The sequence below is a fragment of the Pecten maximus genome, chromosome 19 (genome assembly GCF_902652985.1).
Source record: "Pecten maximus chromosome 19, xPecMax1.1, whole genome shotgun sequence".
Classification (NCBI taxonomy): Eukaryota; Metazoa; Mollusca; class Bivalvia; order Pectinida; family Pectinidae; genus Pecten; species Pecten maximus.
Window position 1 is genome coordinate 5708914 of NC_047033.1, and position 18358 is coordinate 5727271.

The 18358-nt window shown below is 36.0% G+C and overlaps 1 protein-coding gene and 1 long non-coding RNA gene across 2 annotated transcripts in view; both read left to right on the forward strand.

The window, feature by feature from the left end:
• Positions 1-2190: 2190 nt before the first annotated feature.
• On the forward strand, positions 2191-5284 carry LOC117317938. The gene is made up of 3 exons (XR_004530276.1): positions 2191-2378; positions 4084-4134; positions 4426-5284. It is a non-coding gene; the product is annotated as an uncharacterized LOC117317938 (long non-coding RNA).
• Positions 5285-14404: 9120 nt separating this feature from the next.
• LOC117317562 (A-agglutinin anchorage subunit-like) overlaps positions 14405-18358 on the forward strand; it is a 37273-nt gene continuing 33319 nt past the window's right edge. Inside the window, exon 1 of the mRNA XM_033872390.1 lies at positions 14405-14848. The gene's annotated coding sequence lies outside the window, so the exon portion shown is untranslated. The remainder of the gene's footprint in view (positions 14849-18358) is intronic.

The following is an 18358-nucleotide window of genomic DNA, read 5'->3' on the forward strand; positions in this document are numbered from 1 at the left end:
AATAAGAATGGTATTTTTTGATGTTAGTAAAGCATTCGATCGTGTTTGGCATAAGGGACTTTTATGTAAATTGTCATGTATTGGGATAAGGGGTTCTCTACTAAATTGGCTCAAAAATTATCTTCTTCATCGAAAACAAAGAGTAGTAATTAATGGTAAATTCTCTAATTGGTCAAATGTAAAAGCCGGAGTTCCCCAAGGTTCAATTCTTGGCCCGTTGTTGTTTTTAATATTCATTAACGATATTGTGGAAGACATAAGAGCTAATATAAAGTTATTTGCAGACGATACATCCTTATACGTCATTGTCGATACAGTTAGAAACACTACAGATATTTTAAATCACGATTTAAATAAGATTCATGAATGGTCATCTAAGTGGTTGGTTAAATTTAATCCTGCAAAAACTGAAACCTTATTAATATCTAAAAAGACAAATAACCCACTACATCCTCCATTAACTATGACTAATACCTTACTTACTGCTGTTACCTCACATAAACATCTTGGTTTATTTCTTTCGGAAAATGGTGGGTGGACGGTTCACATAAATTTTCTAAAATCTAAAATTTCACCCAAATTAAATATGCTACGTAGATTTAAGTTTACTTTAGATCGTGCATCACTTCAAACTCTGTATTTTTCTATGATTCGTCCAATTTTTGAATATGGAGACATAATCTGGGACAATCTCTCCAAAGCCCAATCAGACATATTAGAAGATCTTCAATTAGAAGCAGCAAGGATTGTTACTGGTGGAACTAGACTTACTAGTAGGGTAAAACTTTATCTTGAAACAGGCTGGCTTCCACTAGAACAAAGACGCAAACATCACAAGATTATCCACTTTCATAAAATAGTTCATGGTTTCCTTCCCCAGTATCTTCAAGAATTACTTCCTCATCGAAATAATAATATTCATGATCATAACACTAGATTAGGTAATAATTTCCGTCCACCTTCCGGTCGCACAAGCCTTTTCATGAAATCCTTTCTGCCATCTGTAATTAGTCTTTGGAATGCACTTCCTGATGGAATAAAAACCAGTCCCTCAATAACAAAACTAAAATATCATCTAAACGCACAAAATCTTAAAGTCCCACCATATTTTCTTATCGGCAGTAGATTGGGTCAGATTCACCATGCAAGATTGAGGATGGAGTGCAGTTCACTAAAATATTATTTGTTTCGTAGGAATCTGGTAAATAGTCCACTTTGCTCCTACTGTCAAGTTGATGAAACTAACGAACATTTTTTATTACATTGTAGACTTTTTTCCGACCTTCGAAATCGTTCCCTCTTTGCCCTAAATCATCCTATTTCGACAGAAATATTATTTTTTGGCAGCAACAACTTAACTTTTGACGAAAATTCCTTGATTTTTAAATGTGTGCAACAATTCATTATCAGCTCCAAGAGATTCGATTAATTCCACGTTTCAACTCTGTATTTATCGTTTTCACAGTTGTATCAGCATGCAGTTCTTTTTAAATGAACAATGGTATCGGCAGTCTCCCTCTTTCTCTTTCCCTTCTCATCTTATCATTTCCCACTACCTGTCTCTTTCCAATATAGAGTTATTTCAATATTCATATTCATTCTCCCACTTTGTTACCATGCTAAATTGATGAGTCAATAACGGAGACGGATTAATATAAGTTTTTAAAAAACTTGTTTCTGAATCCATTTCATGCTGTATTTTTTTTCTGATTGTGTCTACTTTTCATGTGTTACCAATGAATGAATAAAATAAAGTTTACATTAATATCGATTGACTGCTTATCGGGTAAGTCGAATGGAAACAGTTTCTTACATATCTTCAATTATGTTAAACCCGGTAGTAACCGCACAATAAAGAATTAATGTTGCACAATCATCATATATTACAGCAGCAATTTATATTCATATTCCGTCTTGGCAACACACAGTCATTTAGACACAAGACTCCATTCGGTATTAATTAGAATATTTTCGCCTCAATATTCACACCCTCCAATTTCAATTCGTGAACAGGAGTGTGCTTGATATTTTGAAAAGTTTCTAGTAGCTGTATTTTGAAAATATCATATTCTATCTAATTCATCGTAATGCATTATGTGGGAAATGCTTGAAGCGAATATATTGCAGGATGGATTAATAAAATGTATAGCTTCTTATAATATTGGATCTTTCAGATAGGAGACTAAGCAATTTCACAATCTGCTTAACAAATTCAACAATAGACAACGTTGATGACAGCAAATGCACGAAAGTACCTAACCCAATCGGCAACGGCGAAACCAGATCTTTCCCATTTGGGTCCGCTGGACAGATCGTTTTCATAGAAAAAGATGAAGAATCGACTGGACCGTTGACACTTTGCGAAGTACAGGTGTTTGGTAAATTTTCTTTTAGCTTAACATTGTTATTTTAACGACAATGATTTTGAGCCCTCAATCGTAATATGTACATTTTTTAAATTCCATCTGTTCAAATATATTTATCCATGAAGAAGTCATCAAATCTTTACTTATACGTACAGATGTATATACATTACTTTCTAAAGAAACCCTCATTTTTGTAACAAAGACACTTGCACATCTGAAACATTAGGCTGTATTTCCCTTGTACATTCGCAATGGTTTCCATATCAACAGTTACCTTCTTTTTTTCAATTTTTGATTTTCAGTTATACAATGTATGTTGATTCCCCCTGTTTTTTGCTGTAAATGACCAAATATAGTTTGACATAGCATTCATGTACATAAATTTCGCACTTAAGAAGTATCAAACTGCATTTCAAACAGCTACAGAGTGTACATATGTACCTGTTGTATTCATTGTTTTTTTTTTTTTTTTTACATAGAGTTTATCGAGCAAACTTTTCTGGTCATTCCAGGAGGGTGTCCTGTGAGTGCGCGACTGTATAAATGATCATATAGATATTACATCGTATTCATGAATATTTATAAGTAAATATGTGCACATATATTGATGACGTAACAATTACTGATACGTCATCAGCATTCTTCTCTAGTCCGTATTTACATTATTTTAAAATTATATAATGAAGAGGTTTAGAGTATGAGACACTATTGTAAAATAATGGACTTTGTCCTTGATTGAGATATATAGGCATTCTATTTTTTTATTAAATGTTCTTGGATATAATAAAATGTCATTTCATTCATTGTCTAGTTCATTTATAACTGACGTATGTGTCATACAAATACATACGTGTAGTTTATGTGTGTTTTAGGAGAGGTAGTATGTTCCTGATTGTCTCATTAATGAGATAAAGCGCGGAACTGATGCTGACTCTATAGTGCTACCTCACTGAAGCGTACTGCCGAAGACATCGTGCAGGACACCCCACCCGGTCACATTATACTAACAACGGGCGAACCAATCGTCCCACACCCAAAATGCCGAGCGTTGAGCGAGAGTAGCAACTGCAATTTTTATAGATTTAAGTATGACCCGGTCATGGAAAAGAACCAGGCAAAACAATTCTTACGCCCTACCTACATGTTACTTTACAATCTCGGGGAACTGCATGTTTATATTGATAATTAATTAACACACATTTTTCATCTAGGTTGATTTCGTTGAAATCATAACGCGTCAATGAGATCTCGTATGTATAACAAAAACTGAATTATTTCTCTGTCTGACTAAGCATATATAATCGATATAATAATAAGATTTTAACTTTATCTCTAAAAAGTTTTGTTTTCAAGAGAAATTGTGAGACGTTATATTATGTTAATTTTTTTTTTTTTTTGCATTTTTTTTGCATTTTTTTTTTTTTTTTTTTTGCATTTTTTCTTTATTGTCCTTGAGTGCTCAGATCCGATTTCTTTTTCGAGCTTTCTGGTTGGTCGATTGTATTGAGTCATTCGTGTTCTGCATTTTCATTGGTGTTTTGCTGTAAGGTATGATGGAATGAAAACAATAACGATAGCACTATTTTTCAACAACCAAAAGTGTACATTTCATGTAATGATCGTTTTTATTCCAATGGCAATATGTGATAAAATACTTTTTAGCCTAAGTGAAACAATCATTCATATGTTACTAATAAGATGGTTTCATTCTTCAAAGTTAACGTCTGTTCCACGTCAACAACGATGGAATCCACGGAATTAACGCAAAGTAAGAACTCTTTCTGTTTTTATATAACATTTATACATTGCGATTTATGTTTGTTAAAAGAAACACAACGTCATCAAATACACTATAAGATATGATAAACCATATATCCGCATTTGTTATTTTTTATTTATTTTGCTTTCTCGATATTGTTCCGTTTAATACCATTTTTATTACCATATATTGCCTTTAATGACCATATCAGTGTTGATGGGTCGTTATAAGTAACATCTACAATAACAATAACGTGATGCCATCTTTATCATTGTTGCTTTTCATTCCTTTTGACATTAGAAACAGAGTCTTCTACTTTCGGAACACCATCAAGTTGTCCTCCCTGTGAATGCAATTGCCGAGCGAACGCCACTACCCCAAAAACCAAAGAGGAACTGGAGGAGCAGATTAAAACTCTCAAGAGAGAGCTAACCATCGATAAGAAACAGACAAGCGCAAACAAAAGGAAGTTGATATCTGCACCTGATGACCGCACGTCCTCGAAGTATATCGGAGTTGTTGGTGTAATAATGTTATGTTTTCCCGTAGTTGTCATTGTGACCATGGACATTTCTCGACTTGCATCCTGGTTGCATAGCAACAAAATTGGCATTAAAGCTAAGGTATAATACAGTGTAATGATTTTTTTTACTAAAACCTGCTTTTGTTTAGATATATATCCTACAAGTAGGATGTAAATATTGTGCTTACCTCCCCATCGCACGAGGTGAATAAATGTGGGATTTCCAAATGGCCTAAGAAACAAATACTATAAACGTGGAACTGTACGCGAGGGTGAAAATTACGCTAAATACGCAGAGTCCTTTTAATCGCGAAAATTTCCCCCACCCGTATTATTTGATATCAATTTGCGTAATCTCGAGCTACAAATGGAAATAGCGAAGATGTATCGATCGCAAAAACTACAGTGTACCACACGCGTATAGTGTACATATCGATATCGTGAATTTAACCCTCGCGAAAATTATCGCGAATTTAACCCCCGCGAAAATAATCACGTTTACAGTACATTTTCTGAGGATCTAAAATACAACTTCTTATTGTAGTTCATTCGTAATTATTTGCTAAAAAATATCTCCAAACAGTATAAAATAAGTTGCCCAAAATTAATGATCAGGAATTTTGTGTAAAGTAATTGAAATTGATTGATAAAATGGTAGTATCACCATGTATTTTTATAAAAAAAAAACGGCAATGTATATAGGAAAATCTGTTTTGCATTTAAATATTGTAAAGTGAAGTAAAATAGTTAAACTTGGTTTCATTAGTTCACAGGGACGAATACATCGCTAATAACCATATATATAGCCGTGTTCCCTGATAGCCACAAATATGAAATGCACTTGCAGCCGCTGAATCAATTTTCTGACAAGAACTGTTTAGCATTGTGTAACGTAATAATAGTTAATTAGGTAAGTGTATCATAGATAAATTTGCGTTAAATGTATAGCCAAGGGAACCAACTTTGATGATACAAAGCAATGTATCTATGAGTGGCCTGTAAGTGTAAAAGAATCTTTAGGCCGAACCCTATGGGAAATTAAAATTGCTGGAACCCTTTGGGATTTCTGCTCTCATTCCTTTTAATGTCTCCCTAGAAACTGCCTTTCTTTTGGTCTTAAGTAGAGAGTTCGCGAATATGAAGAAGGCTGGTTTCTGTCCCCTGGTCGAGACCAGAGTCTCTAAAATTGGAGAATGGGATTTTTTTTTTAGTATTTAACTGTACTTACTGGAGTTTTTTTCTATTGTCTGATATGTATTAAATATATTTGCACGGAATACACTAGCGTTATATCTTTTGTTCCTGACATATGTATAATCGTACAGGTTCATTGTATTGATGGCAATTATGTTAATAATTCAAAGCAGTGTTCAAAGATACAATGAACACATTTCCTTCAAACCGTACACAAGATTTATCGCCGATGTAATATTCTGAACTTGTATGGTGAACAACGCAACATATGGTTGAATACTCGATATAGCGTGCGTTCAGTGTCGATTATGATGATGATGATGATGGTGGTGATGATGGTGATGATGGTGGTGGTGGTGGTGGTGATGGTGATGATGGTGGTGGTGATGATGATGATGATGATGATGATGATGGTGGTGGTGATGATGATGATGATGATGATGGTGGTGGTGGTGGTGGTGATGGGTGCTGCTGAGTGGTGGTGGTGCTGCTGCTTCTGCGGCTGCTGCTGCTGGTGTGTGGTGCTGCTGCTGCTGCTGCTGCTGGGTGGTGGTGGTGGTGTGCTGGTGGTGCTGGTGCTGCTGGTGGTGGTGCTGCTGCTGCTGCTGCTGCTGCTGCTGGTGGTGGTGATGATGGTGGTGGTGGTGATGATGGTGGTGGTGGTGATGGTGATGATGATGGTGGTGGTGGTGATGGTGATGATGGTGGTGGTGATGGTGATGACAGACGACGACGACGACGACGATGATACGTATTATGTTAAAAGACTTGCACAACTAAATCAGCCAATCAGCGCTGAACCAAGTCCCTGAGGAAAATGTGTTTCTCAGCCTCGCTGTTATACTGAGCAATTAAAATATGAGATTTGTACTTTCTATATGATTATGAGAGTAAAGAGTGGGGGTCTTGAGATTTGGAAAATCAAAAATATACACCCCTACTGAAAATAGAATGACGTAGGATTCCAAGTGTAAAAAAAAGGTGGGAATTCCCCATGTGGGGGTTCCCCAGTGTACTGTAAATGTAAGGGTTACTGTCTTTCAAGTACCCGTATGTTCTTGATGTTAAGGGATGGAGTCACTGGTAATAACACATCGTAAAATATTTAGTTGTGTGAGCCCTAAAAGTCATATATTTAAGGAGTAAACTGTCTTTTTTTGTGGCTATGGTCGATATAGATGCCAGAGCTTTGCAAACAAACGTGTCATATTGTGCTAGCACACACAATATGACACGTTTGTTTGCAAAGTTTTGGCATCTATAACGACCACACACAAAAAAAGACAGTTTAATGCTTATATTTACATTCTCAACATATTTTTTTGTTATAAAAATTGCCAATATTCAGCGACTTCGTCAATGGGGTTCGACAAATGGAACAGCCTATTTTTTCAAAATTCGTCTGTCACGTGCAGGTTGGCAAACAAAAAAGTGCATTGAAATAATACGAAAAAAAACACAGTCTGTTCAATTCTTTTCATTATTTGTGTAAAAATATTGTATCAAATTTCTTTTCGATACTTTTTATTTAACATTAAAAATCGACGGAGTCCTAGGCTTTTTTTCATAGAGCCATATGATTGTTTACGTTAGTTACAGGTAGTTCCGGTGCGTGAATATATTCATGCGCGGCATGGATTGATGTATGTCACGTTTTGGGTGTCACGTATGCTTACATAGACTGCAAATCTTTTTACTTAGTTTATATCGTGGCTTTGCCACCAAAATGTAAAGATAACATAGTATTTGATTGTTAATTGACATAATTTACTACTATATAAAATTCCGTTTATCAGTTTACCATTTGTATATATGAAGAAGAACAGCTCGAACAGGATAGTTCTGCCTCACTTTAAATACAAATGACCTCACTGGTTCATCGCACAATGACACCGATTTCTTCAAAATCATTTTCCAATGGACGTGGATGAAGACAGTTCAATGTTTTTGTGTGTTAGTAATTTAAGGAAACGGGGCAATGTGAGAAAGAATAATTGTTGTAAAGCAACGAGCGTTTTATTTGATAGAGCAATATTTTTTTAATGATAATTTCTCAGCATTGAACTCTATCATCTATTGTGGAACACCTTAATAAATAAATTGATTGATTGATTGTTAATTATTCGTGCACTTTATTTCTAAATATATAGAAAGGAACGTTCGGAGGGTCGTAACAGAGTGAAATCAGTAACGTTTGGTATTGTATAAAAATGTGTCACGGCCTATTCTTTTCAATGGAGCACAGGTATTCAGAGCCGAAGATATAGCATAAAAACTTAAATTAAGCAAATGGTTCAAAGTGGTAACACACTTGCCTTTCACCTAGGTGGCTATACTAATCACTCCGTATATGTAAATTAATAGTTACTGCCAAGGTACGTCTAGATATGTCCTCCAAAGATACAGGTGTTTCGCTGACGGAGTTGAGGTTTTTAACGTCTCATTTTGTAAAAAGTGCGTATAGTCTAATATCGACCTTAGAGATAAACTGATCAATACGGAATGTCACTCAACAACAGATTCTGATAAAGCAAAAAAAACTCGGATTTTATGGAACGAGGCCAGATCTCAAAACAGAACTAGGGCAAAGGGAGGCAAACGCACGTTTCTTAGTGCTGAGGCTGACAATTATAAATTGATATTTTTTCAGAATGATATATATTTAATGGTTACACTAAATCGTGTAATGGATTGAATGATCAAATTAAAACAAGAAAACAACGATAACATCATATCATATAATGAAGAAAGTACAATTGAAACGAAATCATGTAATGATTAATTCAAAATATATAATGCTGATATTAAAAAATGTCATGACAACACAAGGCCAAACTATTCAAATATCGATTTCAAGATCACCACAACACCAGGCCAAACCAATCAAATATCGATACCAAGATCACCACAACTCCAGGCAAAACCAATCAAATATGAATACTAAGGTCAGGACAACACCAGGCCAAACCAATCAAATATCAATACTAAGGCAAAACCAGTCAAATATCGATATTAAGGTCAGAGCAACATCAGGCCAAACTAATCAAATATCGATATTAAGGTCAGGACAACACCAGGCAAAACCAGTCAAATATCGATATTAAGGTCAGGACAACACCAGGCCAAACCAATCAAATATCGATATTAAGGTCAGAGCAACACCAGGCCAAACCAGTCAAATATCGATATTAATGACATCACAACACCAGGCCAAACCAATCAAATATCGATATTAAGGTCATCACAACACCAGGCCAAACCAATCAAATATCGATATTAAGGTCATCACAACAACAGTCCAAACCAATCAAATATCGATATTAAGGTCATCACAACACCAGGCCAAACCAATCAAATATCGATATTAATGACACCACAACACCAGGCCAAACCAATCAAATATCGATATTAAGGTCATCACAACACCAGGCCAAACCAATCAAATATCGATATTAAGGTCATCACAACAACAGTCAAAACCAATCAAATATCGATATTAAGGTCATCACAACACCAGGCCAAACCAATCAAATATCGATATTAATGACACCACAACACCAGGCCAAACCAATCAAATATCGATATTAAGGTCATCACAACAACAGTCCAAACCAATCAAATATCGATATTAAGGACACCACAACACCAGGCCAAAACAATCAAATATCGATATTAAGGTCATCACAACACCAGGCCAAACCAATCAAATATCGATATTAATGACACCACAACACCAGGCCAAACCAATCAAATATCGATATTAATGACACCACAACACCAGGCCAAACCAATCAAATATCGATATTAAGGTCATCACAACACCAGACCAAACCAATCAAATATCGATATTAAGGACACCACAACACCAGGCCAAAACAATCAAATATCAATATTAAGGTCATCACAACAACAGTCCAAACCAATCAAATATCGATATTAAGGTCATCACAAAACCAGGCCAAACCAATCAAATATCGATATTAAGGTCATCACAACACCAGGCCAAAACAATAGAATATCAATATTAAGGTCATCACAACACCAGGCCAAACCAATGAAATATCGATATTAAGGTCATCACAACACCAGGCCAAACCAATCAAATATCGATATTAAGGTCATCACAACACCAGGCCAAAACAATAGAATATCAATATTAAGGTCATCACAACAACAGTCCAAACCAATCAAATATCGATATTAAGGTCATCACAACACCAGGCCAAACCAATCAAATATCGATATTAAGGTCATCACATCACCAGGTAAAACCAATCAAATATCGATATTAAGGTCATCACAACACCAGGCCAAAACAATCAAATATCAATATTAAGGTCATCACAACACCAGGCCAAACCAATCAAATATCAATATTAAGGTCATCAAAACAACAGTCCAAACCAATCAAATATCGATATTAATGACACCACAACACCAGGCCAAACCAATCAAATATCGATATTAATGACATCACAACACCAGACCAAACCAATCAAATACCGATATTAAGGTCATCACAACACCAGACCAAACCAATCAAATATCGATATTAAGGTCATCACAACACCAGACCAAACCAATCAAATATTGATATTAAGGTCATCACAACAACAGGCCAAACCAATCAAATATCAATATTAAGGACACCACTACACCAGACCAAACCAATCAAATATCGATATTAAGGTCATCACAACACCAGACCAAACCAATCAAATATCGATATTAAGGTCATCACAACAACAGGCCAAACCAATCAAATATCAATATTAAGGTCATCACAACACCAGACCAAACCAATCAAATATCAATATTAAGGTCATCACAACAACAGGCCAAACCAATCAAATATCGATATTAAGGACACCACAACACCAGGCCAAAACAATCAAATATCGATATTAAGTTCATCACAACACCAGGCCAAACCAATCAAATATCCAATCTAAGGTCAAAACAACACCAGGCCAAACCAATCAAATATCCAATCTAAGGTCAAAACAACACCAGGCCAAACCAATCAAATATCCAATCTAAGGTCAAAACAACAACAGGCCAAACCAATCAAATATCGATATTAAGGTCACCAAAACACCAGTCCAAACCAATCAAATATCAATATTAAGGTCATCACAACAACAGTCCAAACCAATCAAATATAGATATTAATGACACCACAACACCAGACCAAACCAATCAAATATCAATATTAAGGTCACCACAACACCAGGCCAAAACAATCAAATATCGATATTAAGGTCATCACAACAACAGGCCAAACCAATCAAATATCAATACTAAGGTCATCACAACACCAGGCCAAACCAATCAAATATCAATATTAAGGTCATCACAACAACAGTCCAAACCAATCAAATATCGATATTAAGGACACCACAACACCAGGCCAAAACAATCGAATATCCAATCTAAGGTCAAAACAACTCCAGGCCAAACCAATCAAATATCGATATTAAGGTCATCACAACTCCAGGCCAAACCAATCAAATATCGATACTAAGGTCACCACAACACCAGGCCAAACCTATCAAACATCCAATCTGAGGTCGAAACAACACCAGGCCAAACCAATCAAATATCGATATCAAGGTCATCACAACAACAGGCCAAACCAATCAAATATCGATATTAAGGACACCAAAACACCAGGCCAAACCAATCAAATATCCAATCTAAGGTCAAAACAACTCCAGGCCAGACCAATCAAATATCGATATTAAGGTCATCATAACAACAGGCCAAACCAATCAAATATCGATATTAAGGTCACCACAACTCCAGGCCAAACCAATCAAATATCGAAACTCTGGACACCACAACACCAGGCCAAACCAATCAAATATCGAAACTTTAGACACCACAACATCAGGCCAAACCAATCAAATATCGAAACTTTAGACACCACAACACCAGGCCAAACCAATCAAATATCAATACTAAGGTCACCACAACAACAGGCCAAACCAATCAAATACCGATATTAAGGTCACCACAACACCAGGCCAAACTAATCAAATATCGATACTAAGGTCATCATAACACCAGGCCAAACTAATCAAATATCGATATTAATGTCAGGACAACACAAGGTCAAAACAATCAAATATCGATAATTTGGACACCACATCACCAGGTAAAACCAATAAAATATCGAAATTAAGGACACCACAACACCAGGCCAAACCAATCAAATATCCAATCTTAGGTCATCACAACACCAGGTAAAACCAATCAAATATCGATATTAAGGTCAGGACAACACCAGGTAAAACCAATCAAATATCGATATTAAGGTCATCACATTACCAGGCCAAACCAATCAAATATCGATATTAAGGTCACCACAACACCAGTCCAAACCAATCAAATATCGATATTAAGGACACCACAACACCAGGCCAAAACAATCAAATATCGATATTAAGGTCATCACAACAACAGGCCAAACCAATCAAATATCGATATTAATGACACCAAAACACCAGGCCAAACCAATCAAATATCAATATTAAGGTCATCACAACAATAGTCCAAACCAATCAAATATCGATATTAAGGACACCACAACACCAGGCCAAAACAATCAAATATCCAATCTAAGGTCAAAACAACACCAGGTCAAACCAATCAAATATGAATACTAAGGCGCGGACAACAACAGGCCAAAACAATCAAATATCCAATCTAAGGTCAAAACAACTCCAGGCCAAACCAATCAAATATCGATATTAAGGTCATCACAACTCCAGGCCAAACCAATCAAATATCGATACTAAGGTCACCACAACACCAGGCCAAACCTATCAAACATCCAATCTAAGGTCGAAACAACACCAGGCCAAACCAATAAAATATCGATATCAAGGTCATCACAACAACAGGCCAAACCAATCAAATATCGATATTAAGGACACCACAACACCAGGCCAAACCAATCAAATATCCAATCTAAGGTCAAAACAACTCCAGGCCAGACCAATCAAATATCGATATTAAGGTCATCATAACAACAGGCCAAACCAATCAAATATCGATATTAAGGTCACCACAACTCCAGGCCAAACCAATCAAATATCGAAACTCTGGACACCACAACACCAGGCCAAACCAATCAAATATCGAAACTTTAGACACCACAACATCAGGCCAAACCAATCAAATATCGAAACTTTAGACACCACAACACCAGGCCAAACCAATCAAATATCAATACTAAGGTCACCACAACAACAGGCCAAACCAATCAAATACCGATATTAAGATCACCACAACACCAGGCCAAACTAATCAAATATCGATACTAAGGTCATCATAACACCAGGCCAAACTAATCAAATATCGATATTACGGTCAGGACAACACAAGGTCAAATCAATCAAATATCGATACTAAGGTCAGGACAACACAAGGCCAAAACAATCAAATATCGATAATTTGGACACCACATCACCAGGTAAAACCAATAAAATATCGACATTAAGGACACCACAACACCAGGCCAAACCAATCAAATATCGATAATTTGGACACCACATCACCAGATAAAACCAATCAAATATCGATATTAAGGTCATCACATTACCAGGCCAAACCAATCAAAAACAATAATGAGGTCGTCAGAATACGGAATCATGACGTTTTAACCACAACACCGGGCCAACCCTATTGGATCAAGAGACTTTAACATTAATAGCAATATGCTAAACAATACGTATCTTTAGACATCACACATCGAGGCCAAACCAACCTAATTATATGTCAATGGACATCACACGTCCGGGCAAATCCAACCAAACTATCTGGCCAGGGACATTGCACTATGAAGCCAACTCATTAAAAAATATAATACTTGTATATGCCTGATGTTTGGACCATGTCTGATCTTCCTTGCTGCAGCATCTCCGAAATCCAAGGGTTTCGCTCTCGATATATCGGGAACGAAAAATGTGGATCTCTAAGGGACAATGGCGGGTACGATGATATACATATCGAGGCCAGATGAAAGATACTCAATAAGTTTTGAATACAGCAAGCAAACGTATTGCCCATTGTCTCCTGCTGATATTAGTTATTGCACGGAATATTCAAATATATTTCAAGCAAAATAGTTCGACGCTTTTGCACATTATCAGGTCCTTAGATTCAGATTTCAACTTTGACTATGTCAGATTCCCTAAAAACAAAATAAAACTTCAGGCTTCTAGACTACTGGGGTAAATGTTGATAGCATAAACCTTAATGTTTCCTGCTAGAAGTGACTAAGTTAGGTTGTTGTTTTACGATAACATTGTATTCGTGCGACCCCTGTTAAGCTTGATTAAGCCACACCACGGGAGTCCAACTCGACACCCTATAAATTATACCCGACTGCGACAATACAAGGACTACGCCCCTTCAGTATACACTCGCCACACTCACGTGTATATTTCACAACTACGATTCAATTGGCGCTCGATCAATATATGTTACAGGTAACACGAGTGCAGGACCAGGACTTTCCGCAATGGGACGTTATCATTGACCCAGTATAGAAACATTGGGTGTGGCTGCCTTACCTGTAACTGTCAGTCCTTTTTTATGTCATACCTAGATTCGGCACTGAATATATTGTATTTCAAATAATGTGTTATCAAATACTCAAGTTGCTGTAAGGACATCATCTTGTTCGGCTGTTGTTGGATAAGGTACGTAACTCATCAAACATAGAACATTCCCAAAGGAAGTGAGGACATCGCCTTGTTCGACTGTGTCTGGATACGAGACTGCATAGAACATAAACAAAGGAAGCGAGAAGATCGCCTTCTTCGGCTGTTTCCAGAAAAAGGACTGTAATTCACATAACATACCAAAAGAAGAAAGACTTCGTCTTGTTCAGCTATTTTCGGATAGAAGGCTTCATAGAACATATCCCGAAGGAGGCTGCACACCCAAAACCGGTGTTTCAGTACGGAAATCAATCAAAACAGTAAAAGACCAATACAGGTAAGTAGCGCGAAGTATGCTAGTAATTAAAAATTCATGGTTTTTTTTATCTTTAAAAATCGAAAATTTCAGCTGTTTGTGAAAGCCCAAATGTTCTGGAGATTCACATAAACATTGATTTCATCCTACAATGTGTGCTTTCATTTCAGAATTCAGCTTATTTCCCTGACGATTTAAATTTAAGGATCTGATTTTATTCCAGAGATTTTGCTTTCTACAGAATTTGTTATACGTTTGTATATATCAACTTCTTTAAAAAAAGATATAAATATATCCCATGGAAATTACTCGTTCACGTGATGTTTTAGTCTGTTTTTGAAAATCTAGCAAATAATGTAACACCAGGCTTTAATTTGGGTTTGCATTGAATTTATGGATAATTTATTAATAACACACACCCTCACACACACACACACATATTGATTTTATAGCCTAAGGGGACCGCGATAGCTCAGTGGGTTACAGATCCGAGGTGCGTGGTTCGACGGTCCCTACCCGTGTCGGTTTGCGTTTCTCGGGAAGCTGAGAAATTTACCTGCCTGTGCTATCACGGTTGTGTCCTTGGGCAAGACACTCTACAGTTATTGGTCTGGACGACATGCGACGGGCCTCCCGAATGTTGCTCACTGAGGTAGTCACCAACTACTACCAGGAAACCCCGCTTTGAAATGGCCATGGCTGTTCACGGGGTGATAAACCTTACATCTTTATTTATTTACCTTTTACTTGTATTCCAAATTTAAGAATACTTCAAGGATGATTGAGTGGGTTAGGTACAACCATAATATCGTGATGATGCATTAACACAATGTTCCATTCACACAAATAAGTTTTTTTTTTTTTAAAGCAGGCCTGTTACCCACCCAAAAGTCAATTTATACTGTAATTGTAAATGTTTGAATTATAATCGAATAAGGAAACTAATTTGTAAAGTCAACGTCGTTTAATATGAAAATCGTGACGCGATTCTGAATGAACAAAACATCTCTCTCATACACCGCCGAAAGTACAAAGTAAATAGCAAACCTCTGTTTATTTTCCAAATTAGACGTATTAAATTATCAATGTGTTTCTGTAAATTCTCAACCAGGTACAGGAATCATTAGGGAAATGTGAGTCAGTCAGCTTTTTGCCGATCGTTCGAAATAATATCTTGATGAATATTTGTGCAACAGATGGCGTTATTTGTGATGATTGCGTGTGTAAGGAGTAGATCAATGGTGTCGTGTGCACGTGTCTTCACGAGAACAAAACACACCTTCATATCACATTGGATATGTACAAGAGACACACCTTATACAAGCTCTACTCAAATGTAAGGTAAATTATTTCTGTGTTTCCGCTTAGTCTACTCAAATTTCGGGTAAAATGAATTTTGTTTTTTGTTTTTGCTTATTCTTATCAAAATTAAGGGGAAATTAGAATATTTTGTGTATTTCCGTTAATTCTACTTAAATTGGGGGTAAATAAACTAGCTTGTTTTTCGGCTAATTCTACTCAAATTTACAGTACAATTTACTATATTTGTTTTAAACTAATTATTCTCATATTTAGAGTAAATAAACTATATTTGTGTTTCCGCTAATTCTACTCAAATTTAAGGGAAATAAACCATTTTGTGTTTCCACTAATTCTACTCAAATTTAGGGGAAATAAACTATTTTGTGTTATCGCTAATTCTACTCAAATTTAGGGGAAATAAACTATTTTGTGTTATCGCTAATTCTACTCAAATTTAAGGGAAATAAACCATTTTGTGTTTCCACTAATTCTACTCAAATTTAGGGGAAATAAACTATTTTTGTGTTATCGCTAATTCTACTCAAATTTAAGGGAAATAAACTATTTTTGTGTTTCTGTTAATTAAATGTAGATGTAACCACGGATTTGGACTCCTAATTACTCAAATCTAACGTAAATAAACTATCTCTATGATTCCTTACTTTTCTTCCTGTTGGAAAATCATGTAACCTAATTACATTGTTAGATTAATTTCTAAGTCCGTGCTTAAACTTAATTTATGAATTTAGATATTAACATACTCTTAAAAAATATTCGATATGAATGAAGCCATCTTGTATCGATTTTGAGTCATTTTGGATAAAAAAAAAGGTAAAAAAAAAAAAAAAAACTTTTATACATATGTAGTTCTGGTAAGAGAAATGATTATAATTGTTTATGATGACTGACATTGATATATACATTTTAATATTTAACCAGCGTCTTCAGGAATTTAGTCGATAACACCTGGCCTTGCCAATAGTCAGTGTCTGTTATAGATAACATTGGCTATATGGTCATACATATATTAGTAATCATTGTAGATATTTCAGGTTTCGTGAACTAATGTAAATTAAAGCTGAACTCATTAATCGCGATAAAATATATAAAATGTTTTCTAGTTGTTAAAGCGAAATAAGGCGAAAACAATTCCATTACATTAAGGATCATAACACTTGTTTGTTTTACTGGGTTTATCGCCCCGTGAACAACCATGGTCATTTTGGTGTGAGGTAGTAGCTGGTGACTACCTCACTGAACAACATGCGTTAGGCTGTCACATGTCACCCGACACGGGTAGGGAGCATCGAACCGCGCCCCTCAGACCTTCCCCTTGGATTACGTGGCCGGCGCTCTAACCGACTGAGCTATCACGACTCTCTTCGCTCATTATATCAAGCTCATACATCAGATTGTGTATGCCGGAATGACTGTCCCTGTAAAAATTGGAAAATATTTCTGCCAATTACCGACGTGATTTACATATTAACACTGTTTTATCTATGGCCATTGAATTTAATCCATAAACCGGATATATGTCAGAATGTCTAAGCCCGGTGTCGGGGTCAGAGGTAACTCGGGTTAGTATATAAGAACATCGCTTTTACATATCATCACGTCAGGTCCCTGGGCGGGCTGTACACGCGCGTGACAATGCATGCTCGCTAGTACAGTATATCATCCAACGGTAATGATAATGAACTCGGACACCTGACTATTTGCGTTTTATACTTTATAAACATCTTCCTGCTATAAATCAGTTAAACGCCCATCCTTAAGAGATTACAGATCACGCGACTGGGGTTGTAATACATGTAATACGGAGTTAGATATGTACGAGGTACTTTGGAGGGAGTTCTAATCATGATTAGGTGGAGTTGCATTTTAGACGATTTAATTTTAGAAAATGATTAACTTAAATAATTTTTTTATGGTTTTAAGTCAGAAACAGTGTCTGTATTCGCCCACATTTAATCTAGGTTTGAATAAAATTGTAGATTTTATGTCTGTATACGGTATTTTCCATCGCTTCACTTCTTTCCAAATTTTAATTTTAAAGAACACAAAAGTTAAATACAATGCATGGTATCGACCATTTAATGTAACCGTAGGACTTTCAATTTTTTGTTGGTAATTTTTTTACTCATAGTCATTTGATTAATTTAATAGCATAAACATTATACCGAAATGCTCTTTAATGCTTTGCAGTAATGTATAAAAAAAATCTTC